The sequence below is a fragment of the Dicentrarchus labrax genome, unplaced genomic scaffold (assembly GCF_905237075.1).
Source record: "Dicentrarchus labrax unplaced genomic scaffold, dlabrax2021, whole genome shotgun sequence".
In the NCBI taxonomy this organism is placed as follows: domain Eukaryota; kingdom Metazoa; phylum Chordata; class Actinopteri; family Moronidae; genus Dicentrarchus; species Dicentrarchus labrax.
In genome coordinates this window covers 31,532,884-31,544,338 of record NW_026136711.1, presented here as the reverse complement: position 1 = coordinate 31,544,338, position 11,455 = coordinate 31,532,884, and the positions used below count along the sequence as shown (strand labels likewise).

The following is an 11,455-nucleotide window of genomic DNA, read 5'->3' as shown; positions in this document are numbered from 1 at the left end:
TTCTATGTTCAGAATCAGGTTTATTGCCAAGTGGGTTTTCACATACAAGGAATTTGCCTTGGTAAGTTGGTGCATAACAATTACACATAGAAAAATATAAACAAAGATAAAAACAGAGGCAATAAAAGGAGCCAGTATATACAAATATAAAAAGAGAATATAAACAAGTGAAGAGCTGTACAGAAATGTGCAAAGATAAAGTCAAAGGAGGAGGAGCCGGAGATCGAATCAACGACCTTCCAATTAGTTAATGAGGCCAGCTGCAGATGGGAAGAAACTGTTCTTGTGGCAGGATGTTTTGGACCTGATGGACCGCAGCCTCCTGCCAGAGGGAAGTGACTAAAAGAGGTTGTGTCCGGGGTGGGAGGGGTCAGCCACAGTCTTACCTGCACGCCTCCGGGTCCTGGAGGCGTACAGATCCTGGAGAGATGGCAGATTGCAGCCGACCACCTTCTCAGTGGAGCGAATGATCAGCTGCAGTCTGCCCTTGTCCTTGGCAGTGGCAGCAGCGTACCAGACAGTGATGGAGGAGGTGAGGATGAACTCGATGATGGCGGTGTACCATCATCGTTTTTGGCAGGTTGAACCTCTTCAGCTGCCACAGGAAGTACATCCTCTGTTGTGCTTTTTTTGGTGAGGTTCACTTGAGGTCCTGGGTTATTATGGTACCCAGGAAGTGGAGTCGACTGGGGAGTCACACAGGATGATGGGGGTGGGTGGGGCTGGGTTCTTCCTGAAGTCCACAGCCATCTACACTTCTTGCATCTTAAGAGCATTAAGCTCCAGATTGTTCTGGCTACACCAGGTCACCACATGGTCAATCTCCCACCTGTAGGCGGACTCATCTTCACCTGAGATGAGCCCAATGAGGGTGGTGTCGAACTTCAGGAGCCTGACGGACTGATGACTGGAGGTGCAGTTTAGAAAAGACATAAATGGGAGCAGATTACTTTTGAGTCTGAGTGCATACGTCTAGTTGAACATAAATAGCTCCCAAAACTGCGAACAGTTTATTGATCGTAACCACGGCAATGTTTCTGAAAACACATGTTGCTTTTCAGTGTTTTTTAAATGAAATCCCATTCTTATCTTTTTTTAGCCGTCCCACTGTTGGGTATCTTTAAACTAAAGCATGTAGAATAAATCTAAAACTCATACCTAAGAGGGAAGAGGAAGAAGAAGTGGGAAAATGTTTTTTTGCGATATGGGTGAAATGACTCTAAGCTCATTCCTTCTCTGATGGTTTCCTCTCCTTCTGCTGTCCCCAGAGGAGGATTTTCCAAGAAATTCCCACGCCTTCTTAGAAGTGGCTGAATGGAATTCCTCAAGCAGCTTTTTTCCTTTCTTTTTTTTCTTTTTTTCACTGTAAGGCCTCACTTCTTTCTTCACGCCTCTCTTTCATCTCGCTCTTGCTCTCCCCCCCTTTCACTTTCTTTGTTCCTTGCTCCCGCTCTCTCACCCTGTCCACAGTTTTTCTCACCTTCCCTGTCCGCCTTCTTTCTTTCTTTCTTTCTTTCTTTCTTTCTCTCTTTCTTAGATGATGCTGACTGCAGAAAGACTGAACCACTTTAAAGCCATGCTCTCTTTCTGTAAGATTTCAAGGCGTGTTTGTTTCTTGTTGCCTGACTTTGACAGGAAGTTGTGGTACCCATGGCAACAGAGTACCTGTTTTTGTGGTCTGTGGTCCGACACACGAGCACATGCGTGCACAGTGACATCAGCTGTGTCTTTCCAGTGTGATCTGTGATGTTTTGCACCGCCACAAGACAGTGAGCTTAAAGGAAACTTCTTGTTAAAGTTCACAAAGTTGATGCCGCACTTCTAGGAAATATCATGACAAAGAAACAGCAGGAAACATGTTACTGTTTTCATACCACTAGTATCTCTGGGTATCTAAGTGGAAGCATAATGCAGCCTATTTGTAGGTTTTATTTTGTTAATGATGTCTTCATGTCTTCCTGACTCAAGTGTCAAGTGATTTGTGTGGCCATCAGCACTGTTGTTGTTGTTGTTGTCTACATATAGGAGCTCTGTGAGGATGTTCTTAGCCACAACTTAGGCGAGCTAAATGCTATGTCATCTTGCTAACATGCACATAATGATTTTGCTATCACAACCTGGATTTGAAAATTAGCAACAATAAAAGAGTCTGCATATTACTCCTTCTTAAATAATTGAGTCACCATGTTGGGTCTTTGCAACCAGTAACCGGTGATGTACTGCTGTTGAGGTGCACTTACTGGCTTTGGTTTCAACTTGTCCACAGCAGTAAACAATGTTTGATGATTGATGAGGATGAATGATAAAACTTGTTAGAAATAAACAGTACACTAAAATATGTTGTTGAGCTGGACGGACTCACCGAGACTGTCAATCACAAGGTAGCCACACCCTAAAACATACCCTGTTTTATTACGTACATTCTACTCTAAATTGTACCATAATTTACAAAATGAACATCATGCTGTATGGAAGACTTGAAACAAACAATTGAGACCATAAAGTCATTAGGAAACTGAACACTGAGCTAATAAATCAAGTGGGAGTTAGGGTCATTTTTCCATTAGGTTGAATCTATTAGGTCCAGTGGATCGAAGCTCCACCTCTCACTCTTGGTCTGGATAGTCGCTGAAAGAATGAGATAACGGAGACAAAAGACCAAAATGTGATTATTTGGCAGGTTGTCTGGGCTCAGCCTTAGATACAGAGTCAGCAGCTCTGCATCGGATCACGACACCTCCCAGTGAAGGTTCTCACCTTTAGGGAAGAAGCACAAGAATTTAAGTCTTATTTCAGATCCTAGCATATCATTTTTGTTTTATATTTGATTTATTTTTTACTATTTTAAGGTCGGATTTGAATGTTTTTTTTTCCACGTAATCTTAGCTAAGTATATGTTTTTGCTGTATTACTATCTCGATTGTCATCAGATTTCTAGGTTACAACCGAATGTTCCTGTTTTTAGAAGAGGATTTAGTATACATTGAACTCAGAGGAAACCCCAGGCAGACTCAGAGCTTCTGAGATTATGCGTTTTATCTGGGTTGGGGTTGAGGAGCCCTCCAAATCTGACAAAAAGGGCTACTGTGGAAAGCTGCAAAATCCCTCTGTTATAAAGGGTTACCTCTAGTTGGGTGTCTGATGCTAAGTAGCACATAAAGCATACTGTTTATTCTATACAGGAGTAAACTGTGTGATGTAAGGCAGGGAGGAGGGAGGGAGAAGCAGCACAGAACTACATGCTTTATCTGCAAACCTTCCCTGTGTATATACAGATTAACTCAGTAAAAAAGTCCTCAGAAAGATGTTTTTCTTTAAGCCATGTCTCTTTACTGACTTCACTCATCTGTCAAGTCAGGTGAAAGGGAATGAAGGCACTCCCACTGTTTATACAGGTAGGTATTATCTGCCTGACATTTACCCATAAGGCCCCTTCAGCTGTACAGTATATTTACTGTCTGAGGCAATACTGTGGATGTAATCATGCTGTCCATGGACTGACTGGGAGGAGTTACAGTAAACTTCATTACCAGACTGTTGAGTTTGGAACGCTGGACTTTTTTCAGTATAATGTATGAATCAGCATTGATGCTTTGCTTGCCTGTGCCTCAGAGCGAGGACTTACTCAAAACACATCCATTATTACAAGCCTGTACACCTACTTGCCTTATGTCGGCACATATAAGCACATATCACATCCATCCTTTTATACATGATGACTGCAAAACATGGCTGTAAATACAATTCAGCACCGAAAATGAGCCGGTCCAGCGGCTCAAGCGCAAATGGTCCAGAGCGAGTCTTTTTTTTCGTTTCCGATGTCTGATTTAAAGTGACGTTTAAGACATAGCGCCCCCATGCTTCAATGGTGAGGACAAGAATTGCATGCAGGCCAGTATCTTTATTAAAGTGAAATAGTGATGCGTAATGCGCAAATCATACATTAAAAATAGCCTAATTTTACACATGATCCATGATTATGATAATACAAAAAAACAAAAAACAAAACAAAAAGGAAATGCATGGGAAAAAACAGCATTTTGGCAATATTTTAGAGACCCCCCCAAATTTCACAAATCATGTTTTCAGGGGAGCTCATGTCTCATTAAGGGGGGCTGAGACCCCCCTGGCTCCGCCGTAGTTCGCACCCTGGATTTTACACTCTCTAATAATAAAGTCTGCAGTTCTAAATGTTAGTAAATCAGGGTTGTCTAATCCCGGACATATAACTTTGCAAGTATCTCAAGCCACACTGGCATACTTATATACCTTTTAAGTGCTTATGTGCACAGTAGCATTCATTCGGTGCCATGTTTGTGTCCACCTGAGGAAAGTAAATCCAGCTCTGTAGAGCAGAGGGGGACTGCAGAGTCAGGTGATAATCCTCTGTGGGTGACCCTTTACATACATTTAGTCATGCAATCTTTTGTTAAAGCGCAATTTGGCATGAAGAAGGTCAAACACTGGATTAAAGAGGAGGGAAAATCTGTGGCAACTCACAATTAATTATTCATATTAATCAGCGAATTGTTTACTTATACCATTAAGAAAACATTAGTTACAACTTACAAAGGCTGTTTTTTAACAAAGGTTTTTATAAAAGGTGCTGTATACATCACTTTCTTTTTCACACCTACACTACTTAGAGCTATATAGACACACACCCTAACCGCAACTCAAACCTGCACACACACACGCACACACACACACACACATTGAAAGGTAGAATCCCATGGGAATCAGTGTGTGGGTGTGTTTGGTTTGGCACATTTTCATCTGTACATGTTACCTGACACACAGATCAAAGGTAGGTGTGTGTGTGTGTGTGTGTGTGTGTGTGTGTGTGTGTGTGTGTGTGTGTGTGTGTGTGTGTGTGTGTGTGTGTGTGTGTGTGTGTGTGTGTGTGTGTGTGTGTGTTGATGAAGAGTTAAGAAACCGGAACCTGCTCTGTACTGAAGCCAAAACTTTATCTTCATTACCTTGCGTGTGTTCGTGACCAGGAAGTTTTGTTTTGGTTTTTAGTCAGTTCTTGGTTCACCAGCTGACTTTATCATAGCTCAGATCAATAACACCTTCCACAGACACACAGACACACACACAAATTTCCTGTCTCTGAAAAAATATGTCAAATTATTGAAACAAAAACAATGACAAGTGTAAAGGGACCTGTGTTTGTGCCCTGGGTTCAGCCTCTCGGGCTGCATTACAAATTCTGCCTTTTAGGATTAGTATTGGCACCATGATTCCAACCTTTACCATCTTTAATTTAAAACATTTCATTGGCAGAGTCTGCATAGAAGACAATTGTACAATAGCAAGTGTCTAACTGATGTAGTCACATTTGCATTCATGAGACTGGGTTGATATGTCAGTAAAATATTTAGGCTGTTACAAGTTGTTGAGTTGCACAGTGGCACAGAACAGTTATATTGATGCATTATTTGTTTTATACATCACACAAGACAATTTTGGTCATGTTTCCCTTATATTTGCTCTCCCTATTGCTGATTTTTCATATAATATCAAAAACTACAACATTATGTGGACATGTTGAGGCACATGTTCACAGCCAGGCTGACGTCCCTACTTGAAACCCAATGTGAAAATAATCTAAATCAACAGTGTATCTTACAAAATGTATTATAGAAGCAAACTAAAATCCCCAAATCTACAAACCCAACTAAAACAGACATAATTCCACCTGTGGTGCCTCATATAAACAACAAAAGGAAACAACTTGAAGTTAAATCTTTAGTGTGCGTATTTCTTTGACACATTTTAACAAAGGAAGTTATAGAAAGTTATCTGAACAACAGTGTTGACAGAAGTTGTATTTAAAATAAAATAAAAAATCTGAGTTTCACAGTCAAAATGAAAAACTTTATTAAAGTAAGAAACCTTAAAATTTTGTGATTTCTCAACTTCTTCTTTTTTAGTGCAGACAGTTTGGTGACCTGTGTCTGAGATGATCAGTTAATAATCTACCATGAGCTGTGTCGTTATTGTTAAATGACATTTAATAAAGTTTTACTTTTGCATTTTTATACTTTTGTGTGCACAGTGTTAATTTTTTGTTGTCTCAGTCTTTGTCAGATTTTGAATATATGTTGTTTTACCAGTGGCTGTAATGTGTAACAGCTGAACCCAGTAATGATGCTTTCTCAGAGCTGTGAGGTCCAGTAATTTATGACCAGATCAAATCATCCTCTCAGTCATAAGTCATGGCTCCACTGGCTTCTAAGAAATGTCGGTATAATTGAGCTTCAAAGAGTTGCTGACTAATGAAATTAGAATCAGTTGTCATCAGTGAACTGCAGCAGCGACTGTCAGAGATCAGCTTTAGAAGAGAAAAAAAGGGACTTTTTGTTTACAGAGCAAACTTGTAGGTGCAGTTTGCTGCTGTTGCTTAACAGAATCCTTTAATATGAAAAACTCTCTCTCTCTCTCTCTCTCTCTCTCTCTCTCTTAATCAACTGTTGCATCAGTGTCTCTCTCCCACACACACGTTCCAGTTCATCAGATGTATTTGGCTGAACGTTTTTCAAAGGGAGCAATATGAAAATGAAGGAAACAGATTCTTACTTTATCAAACTTATGATCGAGATCCCTCAGTCTGTCCTTCCTTTCAGGTTAGTGTGTGTATGTGTATGTGTGTGTGTGTGTGTGTGTGTGTGTGTGTGTGTGTGTGTTTTATCACTGACAGAGTTATACTTCTTTGGTACGTAGACCGGGCTCTGTAAATAGTGTCCTGCCCTCTGTGATTGTTCAGCATGGGAAAGTATTTCAAAGGAGGAGTGATTCACACTGTCAGCTCCTCTGGCATTCAAAGTGTGTGTGTGGGATGGGGGGGGAGCTTGAGAAAGAGAGAGAGAGAGAGAGAGAGAGAGAGAGAGAGAGAAAAAAAAAAAATGCTTGCAAATTTCACCAATTACTGACCTTTTCTGCATAAAATAACCGAGTTCAGAGAACTCTTAACAAATCAACCTAGTTAGAAATATGAACTGTAATGAGACTTTTTTTCCCTGGAAGTTGTTTTAGAGGCCGATCACATAGAGACGCATCGCTAATTGCTCCTGATGCTGTGTCATCAGTGTGTGAATGTGTGTGAATGAATTAGTTTTTGTTTGTGATGAGCTTTCGCCATCGTGCGTGTGAGTGTGTGAATGTGACATTTAGTGTAAAGCACTTTGATTTGTCAGAAGACCTGAAAGGTGCAATATAAGTACAGTCCATTTACCATTTTAACTGTTTACAGGCAAAGAGCGAATAAACTGCCGGTGCACCTGTGGAGCAACCGGGCATTAAAAATACGATAAAGTGCATTGAAGCAGACATCAAGCGTTGGATATTAACTGAGGTTACTTGGGTTTACCCCCCACTGCACCCCTGATCCTTAGCTCTCTCACAGTCAAACAGCTAGCGAACTAGCAAGTTAAGTAACCTATTTATTAGGCATAGTAAATGGCATCAAAATAGAAAGGTAGTGGTGAAGTGGTAAAATCATGCCTCTTATGTGACTTGATGGGTTGTCTGGGCCAAGTGTGACACTGACGAGCCAGGCGCCAGGCGTGCCGTACCATAAGAAAAGAACGAGTGACAAGTTTCTAGCAATGTGTCCCTCAGTCAGCTCATGTGTATTGTCACAGAAAATCTTCAGCAATTAAAATGGCAGAAATCCCTCTGTGGTTAGTCTCTGTGGTTATGACTGATCCCTAATCTGACTAATTTCACTTGTCCTTTTTACGCTGACTAGTTCCTCAGACATTTAGTCTTTTGTACTGTTAATTAATCCCTAACACATTTGATTAGTCTGTCCAACATTTGACTAGTCCTTCTGATATTTTACTAGTTCTTCATTTACAGTATTAGTCAGACAGAAGTTGTTTTTTCTGGCGGAGTTGTTTATTGACTACCGGTTGCTCACAGCAGCATTCAGCATTCAAATTTAAGATATACTTTACATTTACATGCGTTTATTGATTATTATGAACATCTGAATATTTTTCCTGCTAAAAAGTAAAATACAACATTACACCCATCAGCAAAGATGTGTTTGTGCAAGGATTACATGTCAGTTACACAGATATATAGCTGTGTGGAAATAGATGCATAATGTTGTGGTCTTTTTGTATCTGTGGCTGTAGGGAGTTCAGTATGACGCAGGGATGAATCATGTGTGTGTTTATGATTTGGAGCTTGGTGGGAGCAGGTATAAACTCCTCGGGGGAGTGTATCAGTTTTAAAGGTGTCAGTCAAGAATGGAGCACAGGGGCGTGGACGTATCCCACGATCCTCTGGGAGCAAGAATCAATTTCACAACCCAAATGATAGTGTTACTCTCTCTCTCTCTCTCTCACACACACACACACACACACACACACTCACACACACAATTATACATTGTTACTCAAGCATTAAATGACACACATTCTGATGATATCTCACTCTCTTTCTTTCACGTGCATACCCTCATACTCCGCTCTCCTTCTTCCTCAACCGTTTTCCTTTTCTCCTGTCACTGTATCTTTCCACTTCACCTTTCTTTCTCTCAGTTTTTCTGTCACACGTACAGTTTGCACAGAAATTCTCCCCTGTCTTTTTTTTTTTTACATCTCTATAACAGGCAGGAACCTGCATGTTGGGTGTACACACTCTGTTAATCTGCTCAGGCTTTACTGTACAGCTTTATTGGTGCTTTCAAGTGAGGAATGCCTTTGATTCATCATCTGAAACATTGCTCAACTTCATACTCAGCAGTGCAGTGAAGAACTGTAGTGTGCATGTTTCAGCCTTCAGCACACACAGCTATCAATCAATCAATCAATCAATCAATAACCAGAGCTTTTAAAGTTATGACTATTTACACTAGAAGGGGAAAAGGGCTTGCAAATTAGAGGGACAAGGGTTAGGTTTACAAGTGTGACTATAAGTCCATTTGTTGGCAGTCTATAGTTAATTTATCGTCACAGAGACTTAGAAAGTGTATTTGCCCATATTTAGACGAAGAATGTTTCATGCAGGACCAACTGGATTTGTATCATCAGATGATTTTTCAACTTTTGAAAAGTTATTATAATCATAGTTATTATAATGTTCAGAGGGCTTAGGGATCTCTTTTAATGCTACTCTAAAGGTTTTATATAAATGTTACACAGGCAGTCACTGCATTTCCTTTCAACTGAGGTTTGATGAAAAACATTTGGTTAGATTGAAGAAAAAAGATCATAAATTGGGTTCAAATAAGTTCTTAGTGGTTTGTGTTCAAATGAATACTTCATTAAGGTTGGGGCACTGTCGGGAGGGCAGTCTAATTAAGAGATATGTGTTCATAACTTAAAAAGATATTCAGTATAAGACAATAAACAGATTGTTCGGTTTTATGGCACCCTTTTATGGCAGAGCTTTGATTCAAAGTAGTTTATTGTCATTACAAGTTCTGTTTCATGTTAGTTAATGTTAGGGATGCATTAGCTGATTAGCATCAGCTGTTTCATTCATACCTTACAATCACTGGCTGTGTCTCCCTGATGACTAGAAACATCCAGTCACATTCATTCTGTGCTCCCCTTAAATCACATTAAAGTATAAAGTATAATTATGACATTGTGACATTAAAACAATAAAAGCAAATAATGGTCAAATCCTATGTGAGACCTGTTGTGTCTAGCAGGTAATAAATGAGTATTGACCAGAGCCAGCTTGTATTCTGGTTGAGTCATATTGTACAAATTGGGATGTAATCCTATCCGTCAATCCGTCTCGATTGGTCGGCCATGCAAATTTGCAGGTCAAAGTTCACCTTTGTTCGGCTTTGACCTGGTGGACTGAAACACGAAAAACTTTATTGAATTTGTCACGTGGGCTATTGAAGTCCTTAAATGCCTCACACAAGTATTCACGTCCACCAATAAACACTCACTGCAGCGTTCCACATGTAGACACATTTTCAGGAAGGTGTAGTCGTTGAACACAACATAAACACTTTTTAGGAGTATAACAAGATGTTCAGCTCATTATATGACTTTCTTTGGGTTCTTTCAACCATGCCATGTTCCTCCCTGTTGCTCAACGTGGTGCTTCAAGGGCTGAATATAACATACATTTATGGATTTTTGTGGATGCAAGAACCCTTTTTAAACTAGGCATGGGGATGTTCTGCAGATGCTCACCCAGCAGCGATGTCAGTTTCTCTCCGTCTGCTCTTTTCACTGGAAATGGGAGTCAGAGTTTCCTCAGCTGGGTGAGACGGCTAGGAGGCTGCAGTTACAGCTTCAGTGGGAGGCAGGGGTGACGACAGTGGTAAACTATGGGACAGTCTTTCTGTTACAGCCAGCAGATTATGCTGCTTTTAAAGGACTAGTGTGTAGGATTTAGTGGCATCTAGTGGTGAAGTTGCACACTTCAACCATTTGAATACAGCTCGGGATTCTAGGGAGACAATGCCCAGTGGAACAGGAAGTTTCTTTGCTTCCGGGCCCACCGGGACCAGCCCTTAAAGGTCAAGTGTCTCAGACAGGGAGCCACTGTTTTGGCTGCTGAAGACCAGACTGCTTGAAGATGCGTTGACGTGACACATCAGGCTCATCCAGTGAATAATGCATCGGATGCATCGAAGCTCTTTTACAGATTTTAATCTATTCAGCAGAGTACATCGGTTGACAAACAGAACTCACTCGCCTTGCACAACCGACCCAAAGTCTACAGCTCTGGTTTCTCAGCTACCAAAACAAATAACAAAAATGTTATCTTCTCCTCTTAATGTACCTGTGACCACAAAAGCAAGGTAAAACATGTCATGGATTTCATGTAATACACCCCTAGTTCTTGTGTGGCCACATATGAAAACCCCTGCATCATGTTTCAGCTTTTCAGAAAGAACTTTGAAAGAAAACCTATTAACATAATAAACACAGGCTGATAGGAATGTTGATTTTATTGAATAAAGATGACACTGGAATTTGTAACGAATACATTTTAGATCCTGGAGGAACAGTGAGTACATGACACACCCACACACGCACACACACACACACACACACACACACACACACACACACACTCACTCACACGCCTTAACGGATGCCTGGTCTTCTTGCTGCCTTTTATGGCAGTTCCTGTGACACAGCACTGATACACGTGAGGGTTTTTAAACCGTTTCTCCCGGCCGCAAGATCATATTTCAGTGTGCACTCACACACACACACACACACACACACACACACACATGCACACATTGACAGGCAGCGTGCACACGTAACAGCTGCTGCAAGCCGAGACACTTCACTGGATAAGAGATACGGGGGATAGACAAGAAAGAAAGAGAGAGAGAAGGAAGCAAGGAAAGAACTGGAACAAAGACAGAGAAAAGGAGAGAGGAAGGAAGGAAGAAAAGGATCGAGGTATAAAAAAAAAGGAAGGAAGGTGAAAGGGTGAGAAGGTGTAACTGGGTTAGGGA

At 40.8% G+C, this 11,455-nt stretch overlaps 1 long non-coding RNA gene across 2 annotated transcripts; it reads right to left on the bottom strand.

Annotated features, from left to right (window-relative positions):
• Window positions 1-6,705, bottom strand: LOC127371156 (uncharacterized). Of its 2 annotated transcripts, XR_007886359.1 has the most exons (3): window positions 6,583-6,699; window positions 1,666-2,757; window positions 1-907 (listed from the first exon to the last, which is right to left on the bottom strand). It is a non-coding gene; the product is annotated as an uncharacterized LOC127371156 (long non-coding RNA). The 2 variants fall into 2 exon arrangements; XR_007886360.1 differs by lacking the exon at window positions 1,666-2,757 and having other exon boundaries at window positions 6,583-6,705.
• Between the last annotated feature and the right edge of the window lie 4,750 nt (window positions 6,706-11,455).